The sequence below is a fragment of the Vulpes vulpes genome, chromosome 10 (genome assembly GCF_048418805.1).
Source record: "Vulpes vulpes isolate BD-2025 chromosome 10, VulVul3, whole genome shotgun sequence".
In the NCBI taxonomy this organism is placed as follows: Eukaryota; Metazoa; Chordata; class Mammalia; order Carnivora; family Canidae; genus Vulpes; species Vulpes vulpes.
Genome location: NC_132789.1, coordinates 95,187,320 through 95,202,553, shown reverse-complemented (window position 1 = coordinate 95,202,553; position 15,234 = coordinate 95,187,320). Strand labels below are relative to the sequence as shown.

The 15,234-nt window shown below is 34.9% G+C and overlaps 1 pseudogene; it reads left to right on the top strand.

The window, feature by feature from the left end:
• Positions 1-12,371: 12,371 nt before the first annotated feature.
• LOC112926949 (splicing factor 3A subunit 3 pseudogene) lies at positions 12,372-14,441 on the top strand (annotated as a pseudogene).
• The last annotated feature ends 793 nt before the right edge of the window (positions 14,442-15,234 follow it).

The following is a 15,234-nucleotide window of genomic DNA, read 5'->3' as shown; positions in this document are numbered from 1 at the left end:
CCAAATAATGCACTTCATTAGTGAAAACTATTCTTTTTTTGAAAGGCATCTCTTGTGTTTTTCCTCAGTCCAGAGAGAAACTGAACATACGACTGTGATATAGCCTGACTATGAGACCTGAACTGACATCATGAATAAAGTGACCTTTAATCCACTGAACAATAAAATTGATCTACAGTGTTAGTTTTCTGCTACAAAATTAGCCCAGGGTGAGATATTTGGTGGAATATTTGGAACCTGTAGAACTCACTGGAATACCTCTTAGTACTTCCATGACCGAGTTTAGAGGGAATACACAGCTGCTCGATAAATCAAGGATCACTGAAGCCTCAGATCCTTCAAAATGGAGGTTTGGGTCAACTTACCAGGCAAAAAAACTAGACAAGCTTACATGCTGGCTATGTGCAAAGTGGTAGATAAAGTCTAGTAAATGCCGACTGCAGTCTCCTGGCTAACACAAATATGTAAACTATAGGGACACCTGAGTAGCTCAGTGGTTGAGAATCTGCCTTTAGCTCAGGGTGTGATCCCAGAGTTCCTGGATTGAGTACTGCATTGGGATCCCTGTGAGGAGCCTGCTTCTCCCTCTGCCTGTGTCTCTGCCTCTCTCTTTCTCTGTGTCTCTCATGAAAAAATAAATAAAATATGTATTTTTTCTAGGTATACTTCTAAGTATACTTCTATGAGTTGTATATTAGCCAAAATTTTATTTTTGTCCTTTTCTCAATGTGTGGAGTTCAACTGCCAAATTTAGACCTTATGGGGAGAGTTTGGACATCACACTGGTTTGGATATGTTGCCTAATGAGAGTTTGGGTTTATTGTTCTTAGGGAATAGATGAGATCACCTTTGTATGATAGATATTCATCTAAGACTGAGTACAAAGATAAAGAGATAGACAAATATAAATAAGTTATGTAATATGGTTTTCCAGTTCCTGAGTTTCATCTTATTTTTGAGTGTCATAATCATTAAGAGTTTATCTTAAGATCAGAGTAATATTTGCTATCTATTAACAGTAAGTCCTAGAAGCACAGACTCTGTCTTGTTTACTAGTATAGGTATTTCCATGTAGTTTCAAATAATTTTAGGTTTTAAATCTCATTTCTTCTGTTGATATAGTATTGATATATTGATCTACTTGACAGATTACAGTCCATTTACTGTAAATGTTTCTTAGATTTTTATATCTCTAAATCATGTTCTAAACTCTCATAAACATAATACAGATATGAAAATGTCAAAACATGTAAAATATAGTAGAACCAGCTATGAAACATATTTTATTAGAGGCTTAAGTAATTCTTTAATTGCTAAATCCATGGAAAAATATTTTAAGCATAATAGGTTACAAAGAATGACTCTAATTTTAGAATTTGAAAGAACTAATCAATATTAAGTTTTTTAATTTAAATCAATTAAATTACGATTATGTAGATAAACTTGAAAAGGAAATTTCTACAAACTTAAGTGACAATCTTTACCTTCTTTTAAACTTTATCATAAAAATCAATGAAGAGATGTTTATATGCAAATGGGTAGTGCTGAGTTGTTCTCACCATGCACAAGAAAGCCAACACTATGATGTCTAAATAATCCGCGGCATATTAAAAAAAAATGTTCCTCTTCTGTCTCCATGACATTTTGGTTTAGAATGCCATACTACTCATGAATAGTTACTATTTACACACTACAGATTATATTCATGGTTCCCAAATCTATACATGATAGTTAATCTCTGTTCATACTTACACTGCAAAAAATAATCCAACAAATAAAGTGAGTGTGACCTTTTAAATCATCTGAAGATAATTCTGACAACGTTTGGTAGAAAGATTGAAATTTCCCACCACTGAGTAATGGAGTTCTCTGTCTCTCCTTTTTTTTTTTTTTTTTTAAGAAATGAGAGGTTTCAGAGATTAAAGCTGCTGCAGCGATGGAAGCCAATCTATTATCAACAGGAATGTCATCACTCTGAATCAGTTTATGCCTTGTCACTTCTTCTGACATTCTTGTTGAAGCTAACCCTAGCAACAAGCTGCAGAGCTGACATTTATGCTTTTGTCATGATGAGTAGTCCTACTAAAGTAAGCTGCCAAAAATTCTAAAAAGAGAATAAAAACATGTTCATGTTAACTAACAAAAGACTCTAATGAATAAAATCTAATTACTGAAATCCACTGGAAAAAATACCTCTAACCTTGAGAATCACACAAGTGGAAAAACCAACTGAAGTTTCATTCCACACTGGTAGAAAATTGTGGAAATTCATATTTTAAATGTTAAAATACTTTAAAGAATATTTTCAGTCCCCTTGTTACAGTATTTTATTCCATTTATTTTTTGAAATTACTTAACGTAAGTATATTATTCTCTGAGGAAAATGGGTTATATTTATTGGAGATTTTTCCCCCCTTTAAAATAAAAGTGGTTATATTTTTATGCATCTCTGACAGTAGTGAATGCCTACCTTGCCAAAATATGTATTTAATGAATGAGTAAATAATACAATGATGTATGAAACGTTATAATAGCATCTGTGGTTTATTTATTGTAGTCCCCTAAATCTTCAATTTGCTCTATCATCCTCTATGATTTATTCTATACTCTTCTGAAATGCTACATTTACCTATAGAAATAACATTTTGGCAAATACCTCCCAGGAAGAAAAGAGTTCTATTAGATAATTACTCTAAGATCATTTATATAAGATGGAAAAATATGAGGTAATTACCACAATTCTCATTACAAATGATACTCCACATAAAATATATCTTTATGATTCACAAGTACATTTGCAGAGTGAGGTCTAATTGCCTATTATAGCCTTGGCTTTAATTATAGGTAAAAGGAGTTTTCCTCACTCATAAGAGTTCTTATCTTTTATTTACATATAAAGCAAAATTTAAAATACTACAGTATTCTTATTGCAATACATGTACCTTACAGTACAGATAGCTATTTATTAACCTAAAATTTTGCATCTCCAAAGGTGGTAATTTTGGTGGGGGGATGTTACCTAAAAGCAATCGGTGCATTTGTTTCTGGGATTATTTTCTAAATAACAAATTAGTCATCATCTCACATAGACAAGCTACAACTTTTGGGCCAGCCCTAAGCAGCTTTTTTTGTTTTCTGAAAAATGGCATGAGCTTTTGTAGGAAACACATGATATAAAGTGACTTTTAGTTAAGAACAGAGTTTTTGTCAGAAATATAGAAAAGTCATTCTTCTTCGTGAGTAGCATAGACAAGAGATATTTAAGGTGATTGCTTTGTTAATAGTACCCCATTTGGAATAATTTTGGATCACTGTAGTTATCAAGTGCTTCAATGCAAAAGCATTAGGATAAAAAGAACTTGTGACCCAACCCTATTAATAAGATCATCCTTGAGGTGCCTGGGTGGCACAGTTGGTTAAGCATCCAACTCCTAATTTCAGCTCAGGTCTGATCTCAGGGTCATGAGATCAAGCCCCTCACTGGGCTCTGCACTCACTCTGCTTTAATTTCCCTGTCCTTCTCCCTTTTCCCCTCCCCATGTTCTCTCTCTCTCTCTCTCTAATAAATAAATAAACTTTAAAAATAGAAATCATCCCAGGTACTTTTTAAATGTTGTATTATCCTAAAATCAATATTTAAGCATTTTATGTTATGATTGCAGTCGTGCTGGAGGCTCTAACACAGGGGAGATGTTTACCATGTCATTTCCTGAGAAAGCATTTTCAAGTATTTTCTTTCAATTCAGTGCCTGGAATACGGATGCCTAATAGAGAAGAACCAATTAGCGTATGATGATAATAAGCTCTGCTGACATCGTATACACATTATATCACTGTTCATAAATATCTTATTGGAATTGTGGGATTTTGGCTATCAGTTAGGGAACACAGCTTAGATATATTTAGTAAATTAGGAAAGCTTGGAAAGTAGGAAGTGATAACACTGATATTTAAGTCAGGATCCATCTGACTCCAATGTTTTATATTTATCAATATTGCTAGTGTGATAATTATTTGTATACACAGGCATTAAACACACTAGCATGTACTTAAGACTTCATTTGCCTTTCGATGTAGCAGATTTTAATACACAGTTGTCTAACTGTCAAGATTACATACTTCAGGTGGATAGATAATAAACTTAGTGACATCCTATGTGTCTTTGGTTATACAGGTCACAAGACATTATGTCAGCCAAAAGTGAAGAGGGGGATTGTTGTTCTCATTTTCAAATTTACATGCCTTCTTCATTTCTTTTGTTGTATGGGCTTGACATGTTCTTGACAGTGTTACTTATGTGCATCACAAGTGTTCAAAGTAGAATTACTTACCTACAGAAATCTGACCTCCATTCATATTGGCATTGAATAATGTGCACTATTGGGATTGGTACTAAAGAAGTGACCATGATCTCTATGCACCTGCAATGAAGCAGTTTATCCCATTCAGATGCCTTGGGAAGAGATGCGTGAAATATATTCTTCTTGCTTAAAATTGTTGAAGATACACTGGTCATTATTAAATTTTCATACATAACAACCCATGGAGAAATAGATTTTCATTTCATGGATGGTCTGCATTCTTCTTTCTTTCTGTTGAAAAGAAGTCATGTATGCTTTTTTGGGAATGACATTCACAAATTTTGCATTTGAATTTGCTGATCATTCACTGTTTTGGCTGTTAATCATTCATTCATTAAAAAAAAATATTGAGAGCTTATTATGTGCTAGCAACGTCTCTAAGTACTGAGAATACAACAGCAAATGAGGAAGTCCTAAAAAACTGTCTTCATGAGGTTTGTATTTCAGTAGGGAAGAAAGATAAGAAAAAAAATATTAATATATAAAGGAGAAAAAAAATTGGCTAAGAAGGATGAATATAGGAGGTTTCAAACTTCAGGGCTTGAGGGAATAAAATATTATCATATAGGATAGTAACAGGAATGGCATTTAATGAGAAGATGACTTTTGAAAAAACACATGAAGGGACGCCTGGGAGGCTTAGTGTTTGAGCATTTGTCTTCTGCTCAGGGTGTGATCCTGGGGTCCTGGGATTGAGTCCCACATGGGGCTCATCCCAGTAGCCTACTTCTCCCTCTGCCTGTGCCTCTGCCTCTGTCTCTGTGTCTCTCATGAATAAATAAATAAAATCTTAAAAAAAAAAGAAAAGAAAAAAGACATGAAGGTCCATATTATTATACTTTGATACTCTATTTATAACTTGTATTAAATAATTTACTAAAGACACAGAGCAGCTTATTAAATGTATTTTTTAATCCATGAGTATTATAATACCTATCGACCTCTAGAAATCACTTCCTACTTCTTAGGGCCTCTTACTCATTGCAATCCAAAATCACTGATGTTCTTTCAATTCCTCAAAGTCAAGAAAGATTTTTTTCTACTTAGGGACTTTTACACTTACTGCCTTTTTCCCCTTCCTCATCATTATGGTTACTTTCTTAAATGATCATTCCATAATCCTCCCACATAAAAGAAGTTTTCTTTTATAATCTAACACAAGCTTTCTTTTGTTTGCTTAAAAACACTTCAATATCTTTAATCATGGCTTTTCATGTTTCTACTTCTTATGTCAGTTTGAATATTTTCTGTATTTCAAAATAAATACCCACTTTATTGAAGCTGTTAGTCCCTGGCAAACATTTGTTTTGTAATGTTCCTTTCATCTTCTGAAAATATTAAAACACTGATGAAAGAAATAAAGATGATGCAAAGAAATTGAAAGACATTCCATGCTCATAGGTTGGAAGAACAGATATCTTTAAAATGCCTACACTACCCAAAGCAATCTATAGATATAATGCAATCCTTATCAAAATACCAAAAGTATTTTTCACAGAACTAGAACAATCTTCAAAATTGTATGTGTGCACAAAAGACCTTGAATAGTTAAAGCAATTTTGAAAACAAAACAAAACAAAACAAAACAAAAAACAAAAAAAATGACAGGTGCCTGGGTGGCTCAGCTGGTTAAACACATGACTCTTGATTTCAGCTCAGGTCATGATCTCAGGGGTGTGGGATCAAATCCCATGTCTGGTTGTCTGTTTATCGAGGAGTCTTCTTGAGATTCTTTCTCTCTCTCTCTCTCTGTCTCTGCCTCCCCTCTACCAAATAAATAAATAAATCTTAAAAAAAATAAAAGAAAAACAAAACTGGAGGCATCACAATTCCAGATTTCAAGTTATATTTAAAAAATGGTAATTAAGACATTATGGTACTGCCATAAAAATAGACACATAGATCAGTGGGATATAACAGAAACCCCAGAAATGGACCCATATGGTTAACTAATCCTCGACAAAGCAAGAAAACATATCCAACGGAAAAAGACAATGTTTGCAACAAATCGTGTTGAAACATGCAAAAGTATGAAACTGGACCAACTTTCTTTCACCATTGACAAAAATAAACTCAAAATGGGTTAAAGACTTAATGTGAGACAGGAAGCCATCAAAGTCCTAAAGAAGAAAACAGGCAGCAGCCTCTTTAACCTCGGCTGTAACAACTTATTAATATGTCTCCAGAAGTAAGAGGAAAAAGGCAAAAATAAACTATTGGGACTACATCAAAATAAAAGCCTCTACACAGTGAAGGAAACAATCAACAAAACTGAAAGTCAACCTGTGGAATGGGAGAAGATATTTGCAAGTGACATATCTGGTAAAGTGTTAGTATCCAAGATATACGAAGAACTGATACAAGTCAATGCCTAAAAAAATAAATAACCCAATTAAAAGTGCGCAGAATGCAAACAATACTAATCAGCCACTAAAAAATGAAGTCTTACCAGTTTCATCAATGTAGATGGAACTAGAGGGGACTATGCTAACCAAAATAAGTCAGTCGGAGAAAGATAATATATGATTTCACTCATATGTGGAATTTAAGAAACAAAATAGATTGTCATAGGGGAAGGCAGGGGAAAATAAGATGAAATCAGAGAGCAAGACAAACTATAAGAGACTCATAACTGTGGGAAACAAGCTGAGGGTTGCTGGAGGGTAGGTGGGTGAGGGGAAGGGGTAATTAGATGGTGGACATTTGATATAATGAGCACTGGATGTAACATGCAATTGAAGAATCACTAGACTCCACCTCTGAAACTGATAATTCACCATAGGTCAATTAATTGAAATAAAATAAAAAATAGGCAGAAGACATGAACAGACATTGCTCCAAAGAAGACATACAGATGGCCATCAGACACATGAAAAGATGCTCAACAACACTGATCATCGGGGAAATGCAAATCGAAGCTATAGTGACTTATCACCTTACACCTGTCAGAATGACTGAAATAAAAATAATAAAAAAATAAAAAACAGCAAGAAACAGCAAGTGTTGGTGGAGGTGTGGAGACAAAGGAACGGTCTTGCACTGTTGGTGGGAATACAAATTGGTGCAGCCACTTTGGAAAACAGGATGGAAGTTTTCAAAAAGTTAAAAATAGAACTCCCCTATGACTGAGTAATTTGTACTATTGGATATTTACCCAAAAAATACAAAAATAGTTATTCAAAGAGATACATGCACCCCCATTTTATGGCATCATTATATATAATAGCCAAATTATGGAAGCAGTTCAAGTGTCCATCGAAGGATAAGTGGATAAAGATGTGGTACGTGTGTACAATGGAATATCATTCAGCCATAGGAAAAAAAATGAAATCTTGCCATTTCCAAAAATGTGCATAGAGCTAGAGAACAATGCTAACCAAAATAAGTCAGTAAGAGAAAGACAAAGACCATATGATTCCACTCATATGTGGAATTTAAAAAACAACAACAAAACATGGGTAAAGTAGAAAGAAGAGAGAGACAAACCAAGGAACAGACTCTTAACTATAGAGAACAAACTGATGGTTACCAGAGGGGAGGTTGGTGGGGGGATCTGGGAAATAGGGGATGGGGATTAAAGAGTATACTTCTCAGGGCAGCCCAGGGCGTGATCCTGGAGACCCGGGATCGAGTCCCACCTGGGGCTCCCTGCATGGAGCCTGCTTCTCCTTCTGCCTGTGCCTCTCTCTCTCTCTCTGTGTCTCTCATGGATAAATAAATAAATTAATTAAATTAAAAAAAAAAAAGAGTACTCTTATCATGATTAAGAAAAAATAATGTTCCTTTTCATTCTTTTACTCTCTGTTGACTCTGTAATGATCTCTTTCACTTTTAATTTTAGTAATTTGCATTATCTATTTTTCTTTTATAGTCTAATTAAATGTTTACCAAATTACTGATCTTTTAAACACAAATTTTTGTTTCATTGACTTTTTTGTTTTTGTCTTGTCATTGTCTGTTTTATTATTACTTATTTGTCATTTAATTTTCTGTGATTTTCTGATTTCTTAAGGGGGAATCCTATATTTTATATTTTTCTTTTCTCCATTATAACATTTAAAGATACGACTTTCCTTTCCTTTCCTTTCCTTTCCTTTCCTTTCCTTTCCTTTCCTTTCCTTTCCTTTCTTTCCTTTCCTTTCCTTTCCTTTCCTTTCCTTTCCTTTCCTTTCCTTTCCTTTCCTTTCCTTCTTTCCTTTCCTATCAATACACACATCCCCCCCAAATTAAGATGTTGTGTCTTCCTTATCATTCAATTTAAGATATTTTCTAATTTCACTTGTAGTTTTTCCTTTGGTCCATTAGCTTTTAAGAGTACGTTAATTTACAAAATTTAGGTATTTTTCAGATACTATTTTTTTATGGATTTTTAATAGGATCTCTTTTGCTCAGAGGATAATCTATAAAGAATGTAATCATTGTATATTTTATGAAAGAGCATCTGGCCTATCATGGTCAATTCACTTGTGAAATTAAAAGGAATGTTTATTCTGCTACTGCTGAGTCCATGTCAATAAGGTTAATGTCTTTTATAGCCTTTTTGTGTACTAAACACTGTCAGTATCTAAGAGAGAATTATAGAAGTCTCTGAATATATTTTGCATTTTTCTATTTTTCTTTCAGTTGTAGCTTCTTGTATTTCCAAACCCTTTTATTAAAAGTATATATATTTGGTGCTGTATAATACTTTTATTAACTTAATTAATACCTTTGTTGTTATGAAATATCCCTTAGGTGCATTGTAACATTCTTCATTATGAATTCTATTTGAAGTATATTAACATAGACATTCTTGATTTTGTATAATCAGTGTCTGCATGGCATAACTTTTTCTACCCTTTTAATTTAGGATATACGTTAGTATAATTCTTTTCTACAGTCTCACAATCTCAGCATCCTAAGTAATGTGCTTTGTATCTTTGTATTCAAATTAATAAATGGTATGCATAGGCTTATATTGATCAGCTTGAAATTTATTGTCTTTCTTTAGAGTATTGACTTTTGTTAAGTGATTTTTTTTATTTATGGATAAACTTTACTCTTTCAAAGTTTGTTTATAAGCGGATTTTATTTTATTTGCATGTTATGTTTTATGTTATGTTATTTTGACCAAGTAGGATATGTTTAATTCTCAGGCCTTTTTATTTCTCTCCCAATTCAGGTACTTTTTGAAGTTTATACTAAGCGCCCCATGTCTTCCTTGAATGTTTTCAGCTCTGGAAACTTGGTAGTTCTTCATTTCATGGTTTTAACTTGAATAAGTAAAGCATGCAGAGCTATTCTGGTTCCAACATTATGATTCATGCTTCCCTATCATAGCACACCTTTATTCCATACAATTTAGACATTTTCTACTGTAACTCTACAAGGCACTTAATGTTAAATCTTCATTTTTTTTTCTATATTTTTCTTTTGCTTTATATTCTTTTGTCTACTTGCAATTCTGGAACTACTTCCATTTTATGCTTTTAGAGAAATTTTACCAGTCTGTCTAGAATCTAGTGAATAAAATGAGAACTCAATCTTTTAAAGAGAAAATGAGAAAATGCTCTGCATCACTGGCCATCAGGGAAATACAAATCAAAACCACAATGAGATCCCACCTCACACCAGTGGGAATGGGGAAAATGAACAAGACAGAAAACCACAAATGTTGGAGAGGATGCGGAGAAAAGGGAACCCTCTTACACTGTTGGTGGGAATGTGAACTGGTGCAGCCACTCTGGAAAACTGTGGAGGTTCCTCAAAGAGTTAAAAATAGACCTGCCCTACGACCCAGCAATTGCACTGCTGGAAATTTACCCCAGAGATACAGATGCAGTGAAATGACAAATGCCCACCATTTGCTTCAACATGGGTGGAACTGGAGGGTATTATGCTGAGTGAAGTAAGTCAATCGGAAAAGGACAAACATTATATGGTCTCATTCATTTGGGGAATATAAAAATTAGTGAAAGGGAATAAAGGGGAAGGAGAGAAAATGAGTGAAAATATCAGTGAGGGTCACAAAACATGAGAGACACCTAACTCTGGGAAACAAACAAGGGGTAGTGGATAGGGAGGGGGGTGGGAGGTTGGGGTGACTGGGTGATGGGCACTGAGAGGGGCACTTGATGGGATGAGCATTGGGTATTATGCTATATGTTGGCAAATTGAACTCCAATAAAAAAAATTTTAAAAAGAAAAAGAAACTGGGTGTCCAAAACAATAGAAATCTGTTTTCTCACTGTCCTGGAGGCTAGAAGTCTGAGATCTAGGTATAGGCAGGATTAGTTCTTTCTGAGAACTGTGAGATATAATCTATTTTATGTGCCTCCTTTAGTTTCTTATAGATCACTGGCAATCTTTTGACTATTCTTGGCTTCTAGAAGCTTCATCTCAATTGACATCTTTATCTTCACATGATATCCTTCTGTGTGCTTGTCAGTATCCAAAATTCCTCTTTATATAATATCAGTTATTAGGACCCAACCTAATGACCTCATTTTAACTTGAATATATATGTTAAGACTTTAAAGACCATTATGTTGGCCATATTTTGAGGTACTGGCAGTTAGGACTTTAATGAATTCTGAGGGAAACCCATTTAACCCATGAAAAGTGGGTATAACAGATGTATATCCAATAATATAAAGAAATGATACAAAGGTCATACCCCAGATGTTCTAGCTCTTAACAAAGCATCACAGCAGATAAAAAAATTCCAAACTGAAATATTTACTCAATGATATGGAAATTTGACAACACATAACACCTTAGCACAGCCATGACATAAATAAGGGAATGTTATTACAGGGCACAGAAGAAAAAAAGAACTCCAAGAAAGTATTGTCCCTTGGGTGTATATGGTAAACTTATGACTGAAAGATAGGAATAACACATTTCTTAGGGTATTTCACATAGTGATTACTTGTATCTATTGCTTATCTTAGATTTTATTCCATGAGTGATAGTGTTCCTGCAGAGTAATGAGTAACATTTTTTTTCTATTCAAAAAATATCTTTCCAAATTATTCTCTGTGCATGCTATAGACGATGAGAATGCTAGAACCACCTTAAATTTGCTTTAAACGTTTTGTTTAATATATGTGATATTTGTTATTTAACCAAAGATTTTTAAATTACACCTACTTCCTCCACGAAATTTTACTTACTCTCTTCCTATAAGGATAATAGACGTACCTTTTTGAATGTCTTTTATTCATATCTTTATATTAAAAACATACATACTTCACTTTAAACAAAATTATTTTCTGTCTGGAATCCTAAGATTTTATATTAAATTCTAACCTCTAAACCATTCTGTGTTGTATCATCTTTATATATTATCTTTATGCTACTTTCTTACTAAAACTCTTTCTTGGGAATATATTTATAGTTTTGAAATCTTGATAATTTATTCTTTAGCTTCTTGGAAAGAGAATCCTAAAAGGAGTTTTAAAATAAAATGTTTATGTATTCCATTTTACATGAAGTGTTCTAAAAACATTTTTTATCATTTTAAAATTAAAAAAGCCTTTTTTTCTTAGAGCAGAGTGTATACACACACACACACACACACACACACACACACACACACAAATTGTGTTCTGTGAAACCCAAATAAGCAACTTAAAAGGTGCTATGTTAAGAATCTTTTAGATTTTTTTCTTTTAGCTTTTTAGTAGTTGTACTAAACTTTGTCCTTCAGTATTGTCCTGCAATATTGCTTTTGTTTTAAAGTTTGCTATGGAGTTGGAACTCCCTGACACTTGGCCCATGTACTTGGCCTTTCCTCCCAAAATAAATCTCCTTCAAACATTTAGGTATCAAAAAAAAAAAAAAAAAAAAAAAAAAAAAAAAAAAAAAACAAACATTTAGGTATCAAATTGGATGATTCTGACAGTTTCTAAGTATATCTGGTCTAAACCTGCATTCACTGACCGTAGATATATATGTAAGATGAATTTGTATGCACTGAGATCACTGTAAGACATTCTTGGGATAAATTATATTTCCTAACTGATTCCCATGACCCCTAAGCCTACCCAGCAGACTGAACGGCACTCTGTGTTTGAGAAAACATTATCAGTACAGAGCAATGTCCAAAAATTCTAAGATTGGTTTATTTCTCTTTCTCTAGAGCCCTGTTATTCAATTAAAGAGTCTTTGGTCCATAGAGGAAAGGTTAGGACTGAGACTTGTGGTATGTATATTTGTAGTGTGATTCGAAAATCTTTTCTGGAGATTGTATAACTTTTCCTTAAGAGGTGATGATGAATCTGTGACCTTAGTCATGTTTAGAATTTGGAGGATGGACCATTAATTTTCGTGGCAATTAAAACTATCTCTATTTGAAAGACATCCAGTTTCAGCTGTATAAATTAAGTGATCCCTAAGTGCATTATCTAATTATTTTAGATGTTGACACCTGAGCATCCTTTAATCACAGCCACAAATCTCTGTGTTTTAAACCTGAGATCTAATTTATCTCTGGCAATTATAAACTACCATTTGGATTCTTGGAGTCTCAATAGTGTATCAATGCTAAAAAAATCAAGGAGTGAATATCAATGGCAGCATCTTTTGCCTTATTTCTAGTCTTCAGTAGGTAGAATTTTTAATGCTAGTGCTTTCCTCATCAAGTTTCTCAGTAGTGTGATCCAAGTCATCTGTGGAGGGGAATTTGAAGAGATACAAAAGAATCACATGTAAAGTCCCCTCAAACATTCCTATCTCTCATGCCATTTTCTCCATTTCTTTGCATTGCACAAGATTAGGAATGAAAACTGGTGCAGCCACTCTGGAAAACCGTGTGGAGGTTCCTCAAAGAGTTAAAAATAGATCTGCCCTACGACCCAGCAATTGCACTACTGGGGATTTACCCCAAATATACAGATGCAGTGAAAGACTGAGACACCTGCACCCCAATGTTCATAGTAGCAATGTCCACAATAGCCAAACTGTGGAAGGAGCCTCGATGTCCTTCTACAAATGAATGAATAAAGATGTGGTCTATATATACAACGGGATATTACTCATCTATTAGGACGAATACCCACCATTTGCTTCGAGGTGGATGGAACTGGAGGGTATTATGCTGAGTGAAGTAAGTCTATCAGAGAAGGACAAACATCATATGGTTTCACTCATACAGGGAATATAAGAAATAGTGAAAAGGATTATAAAGAAAAGGAAGGAGAATGAGTGGGAAAAATTAGAGAGGAAGACAAACTGTGAGAGACTCCTAACTCTGAGAAACAAACAAAGGGTAGTGGAAGGGGACATGGGCAGGGGGATGGGGTGACTGGGTGACGGGCACTGAGGGGAGCACTTGATGGGATGAGCACTAGGTGTTATACTATATGTAGGCAAATCAAACTCCAATAAAACATATATACAAAATAAAAAAAAATGAGGAACTCAATGCCATTTCAAGACCCAACGAATTTGCTGAATTTTATAACAGACTCAAGCAAATAAAGGAATTCTACCAGAAAGACCCAAATGAGATCTGTGTGCTAATGTCAGTGGAGTTTGAGGAGCTTCTGAAGTTTTGAGAGAATCCAAGCGAAGAGACATGGAACTTGGTGAAGTTAACAGATAAAGAGATTATGGTCATTACCTCCATGTCCATGACTGTTAACCCTAAATACATTAACCTGAAGGCCTCAGGAGAAGCTGGATTATATCACACACCTGTCCATCGTTGAGCAGTTATTTAACATTTCTAAAGAAGGGATGAACGCCAAATACAAGAGATACCTGGAGATGATGCTTGACTACCTTTGAGATCACACAGATCGAGCGAGGCTGCTCCAAGATCAGATTGAACTTTTTGGAAAGATCCATAATGAGTTTGAGAAGTGAGAGAATGCTATCTTTCCTGGGTGGCCAGAAGAGACAAGCAGTGTCCTGACCCATGCTGGAGCCCATCTTGACCTGTCTGCATTCTCTTCTATGGAGGAGTTGGCCCTTGGTCTGAACAGATTGAAATCTGTACTCTTCGCTTTAGGCCTGAAGTGTAGTGGGACCCTAGAAGAGCAAGCTCAGAAAATGTACATCACAAACAGGCCAGGACAGGGGAAAAGCAAGAAGTAGAAAAGTAGAGAAGTAGAAGTTGAAGCAGATCAGTGAGAGTGAAGGTGAAGATGAAGAGGATGAGATCATGGATAACCCCCAAAACCTGTCTCTTGGCTGGGATGGCAAACCCATTCCCTACTGCATAGGTATAAGCCTCATGATCTAAACTACAACTGTGAGATTTGTGGAAATTATACCTACCAAGGTCTATACGTACCTTCCAGGGGCACTGTGTTGAGTGGCCATGCCCATGGCATGAGGAGTTTGGTCATCCCAAACACTGCCCACTTTTCCAATGTGACACGGGTTGAAGGTTCTGTTCCCTGTGGGCCAACCTGGAACTGCAGAAGGCATCAGAATGGTGGCAGCCTGACACTGAGGAAGAATATGAAGACTCCAGTGGGAGTGTTGTGAATAAGAAGATCTGTGAGGACCTGAAGAGATGAGGACAGTTCTAGTGTTCAAGGACATATCTCAGCTTTGGGGCTTGCCCAGGCTTACCTAAAATCTGCTTCTTCTATTTCTCCCAACCAAATGTTCTCAAAGACTCTGCTACTTAGTCTTACGGTCTAGCACACATCTTGTAAAAAACAAGACATACTGGCAGATTGTAGAGTTGAGATGTGTTCTATCTTTGTTTCACATGAAAAGATTCTGTCAGAAAATTTAAAAAAAGTTTTAAAAAGTAGGTTATGTTTTATACCTCAGCTTCATTGGGAAATTCTATCAGAGTCTATTTGTAGTCAACTAATCAAGCAAGGAGCTGGACAAATTACATATTGATTTAGTATTTTTGGTATGTGGACTCATG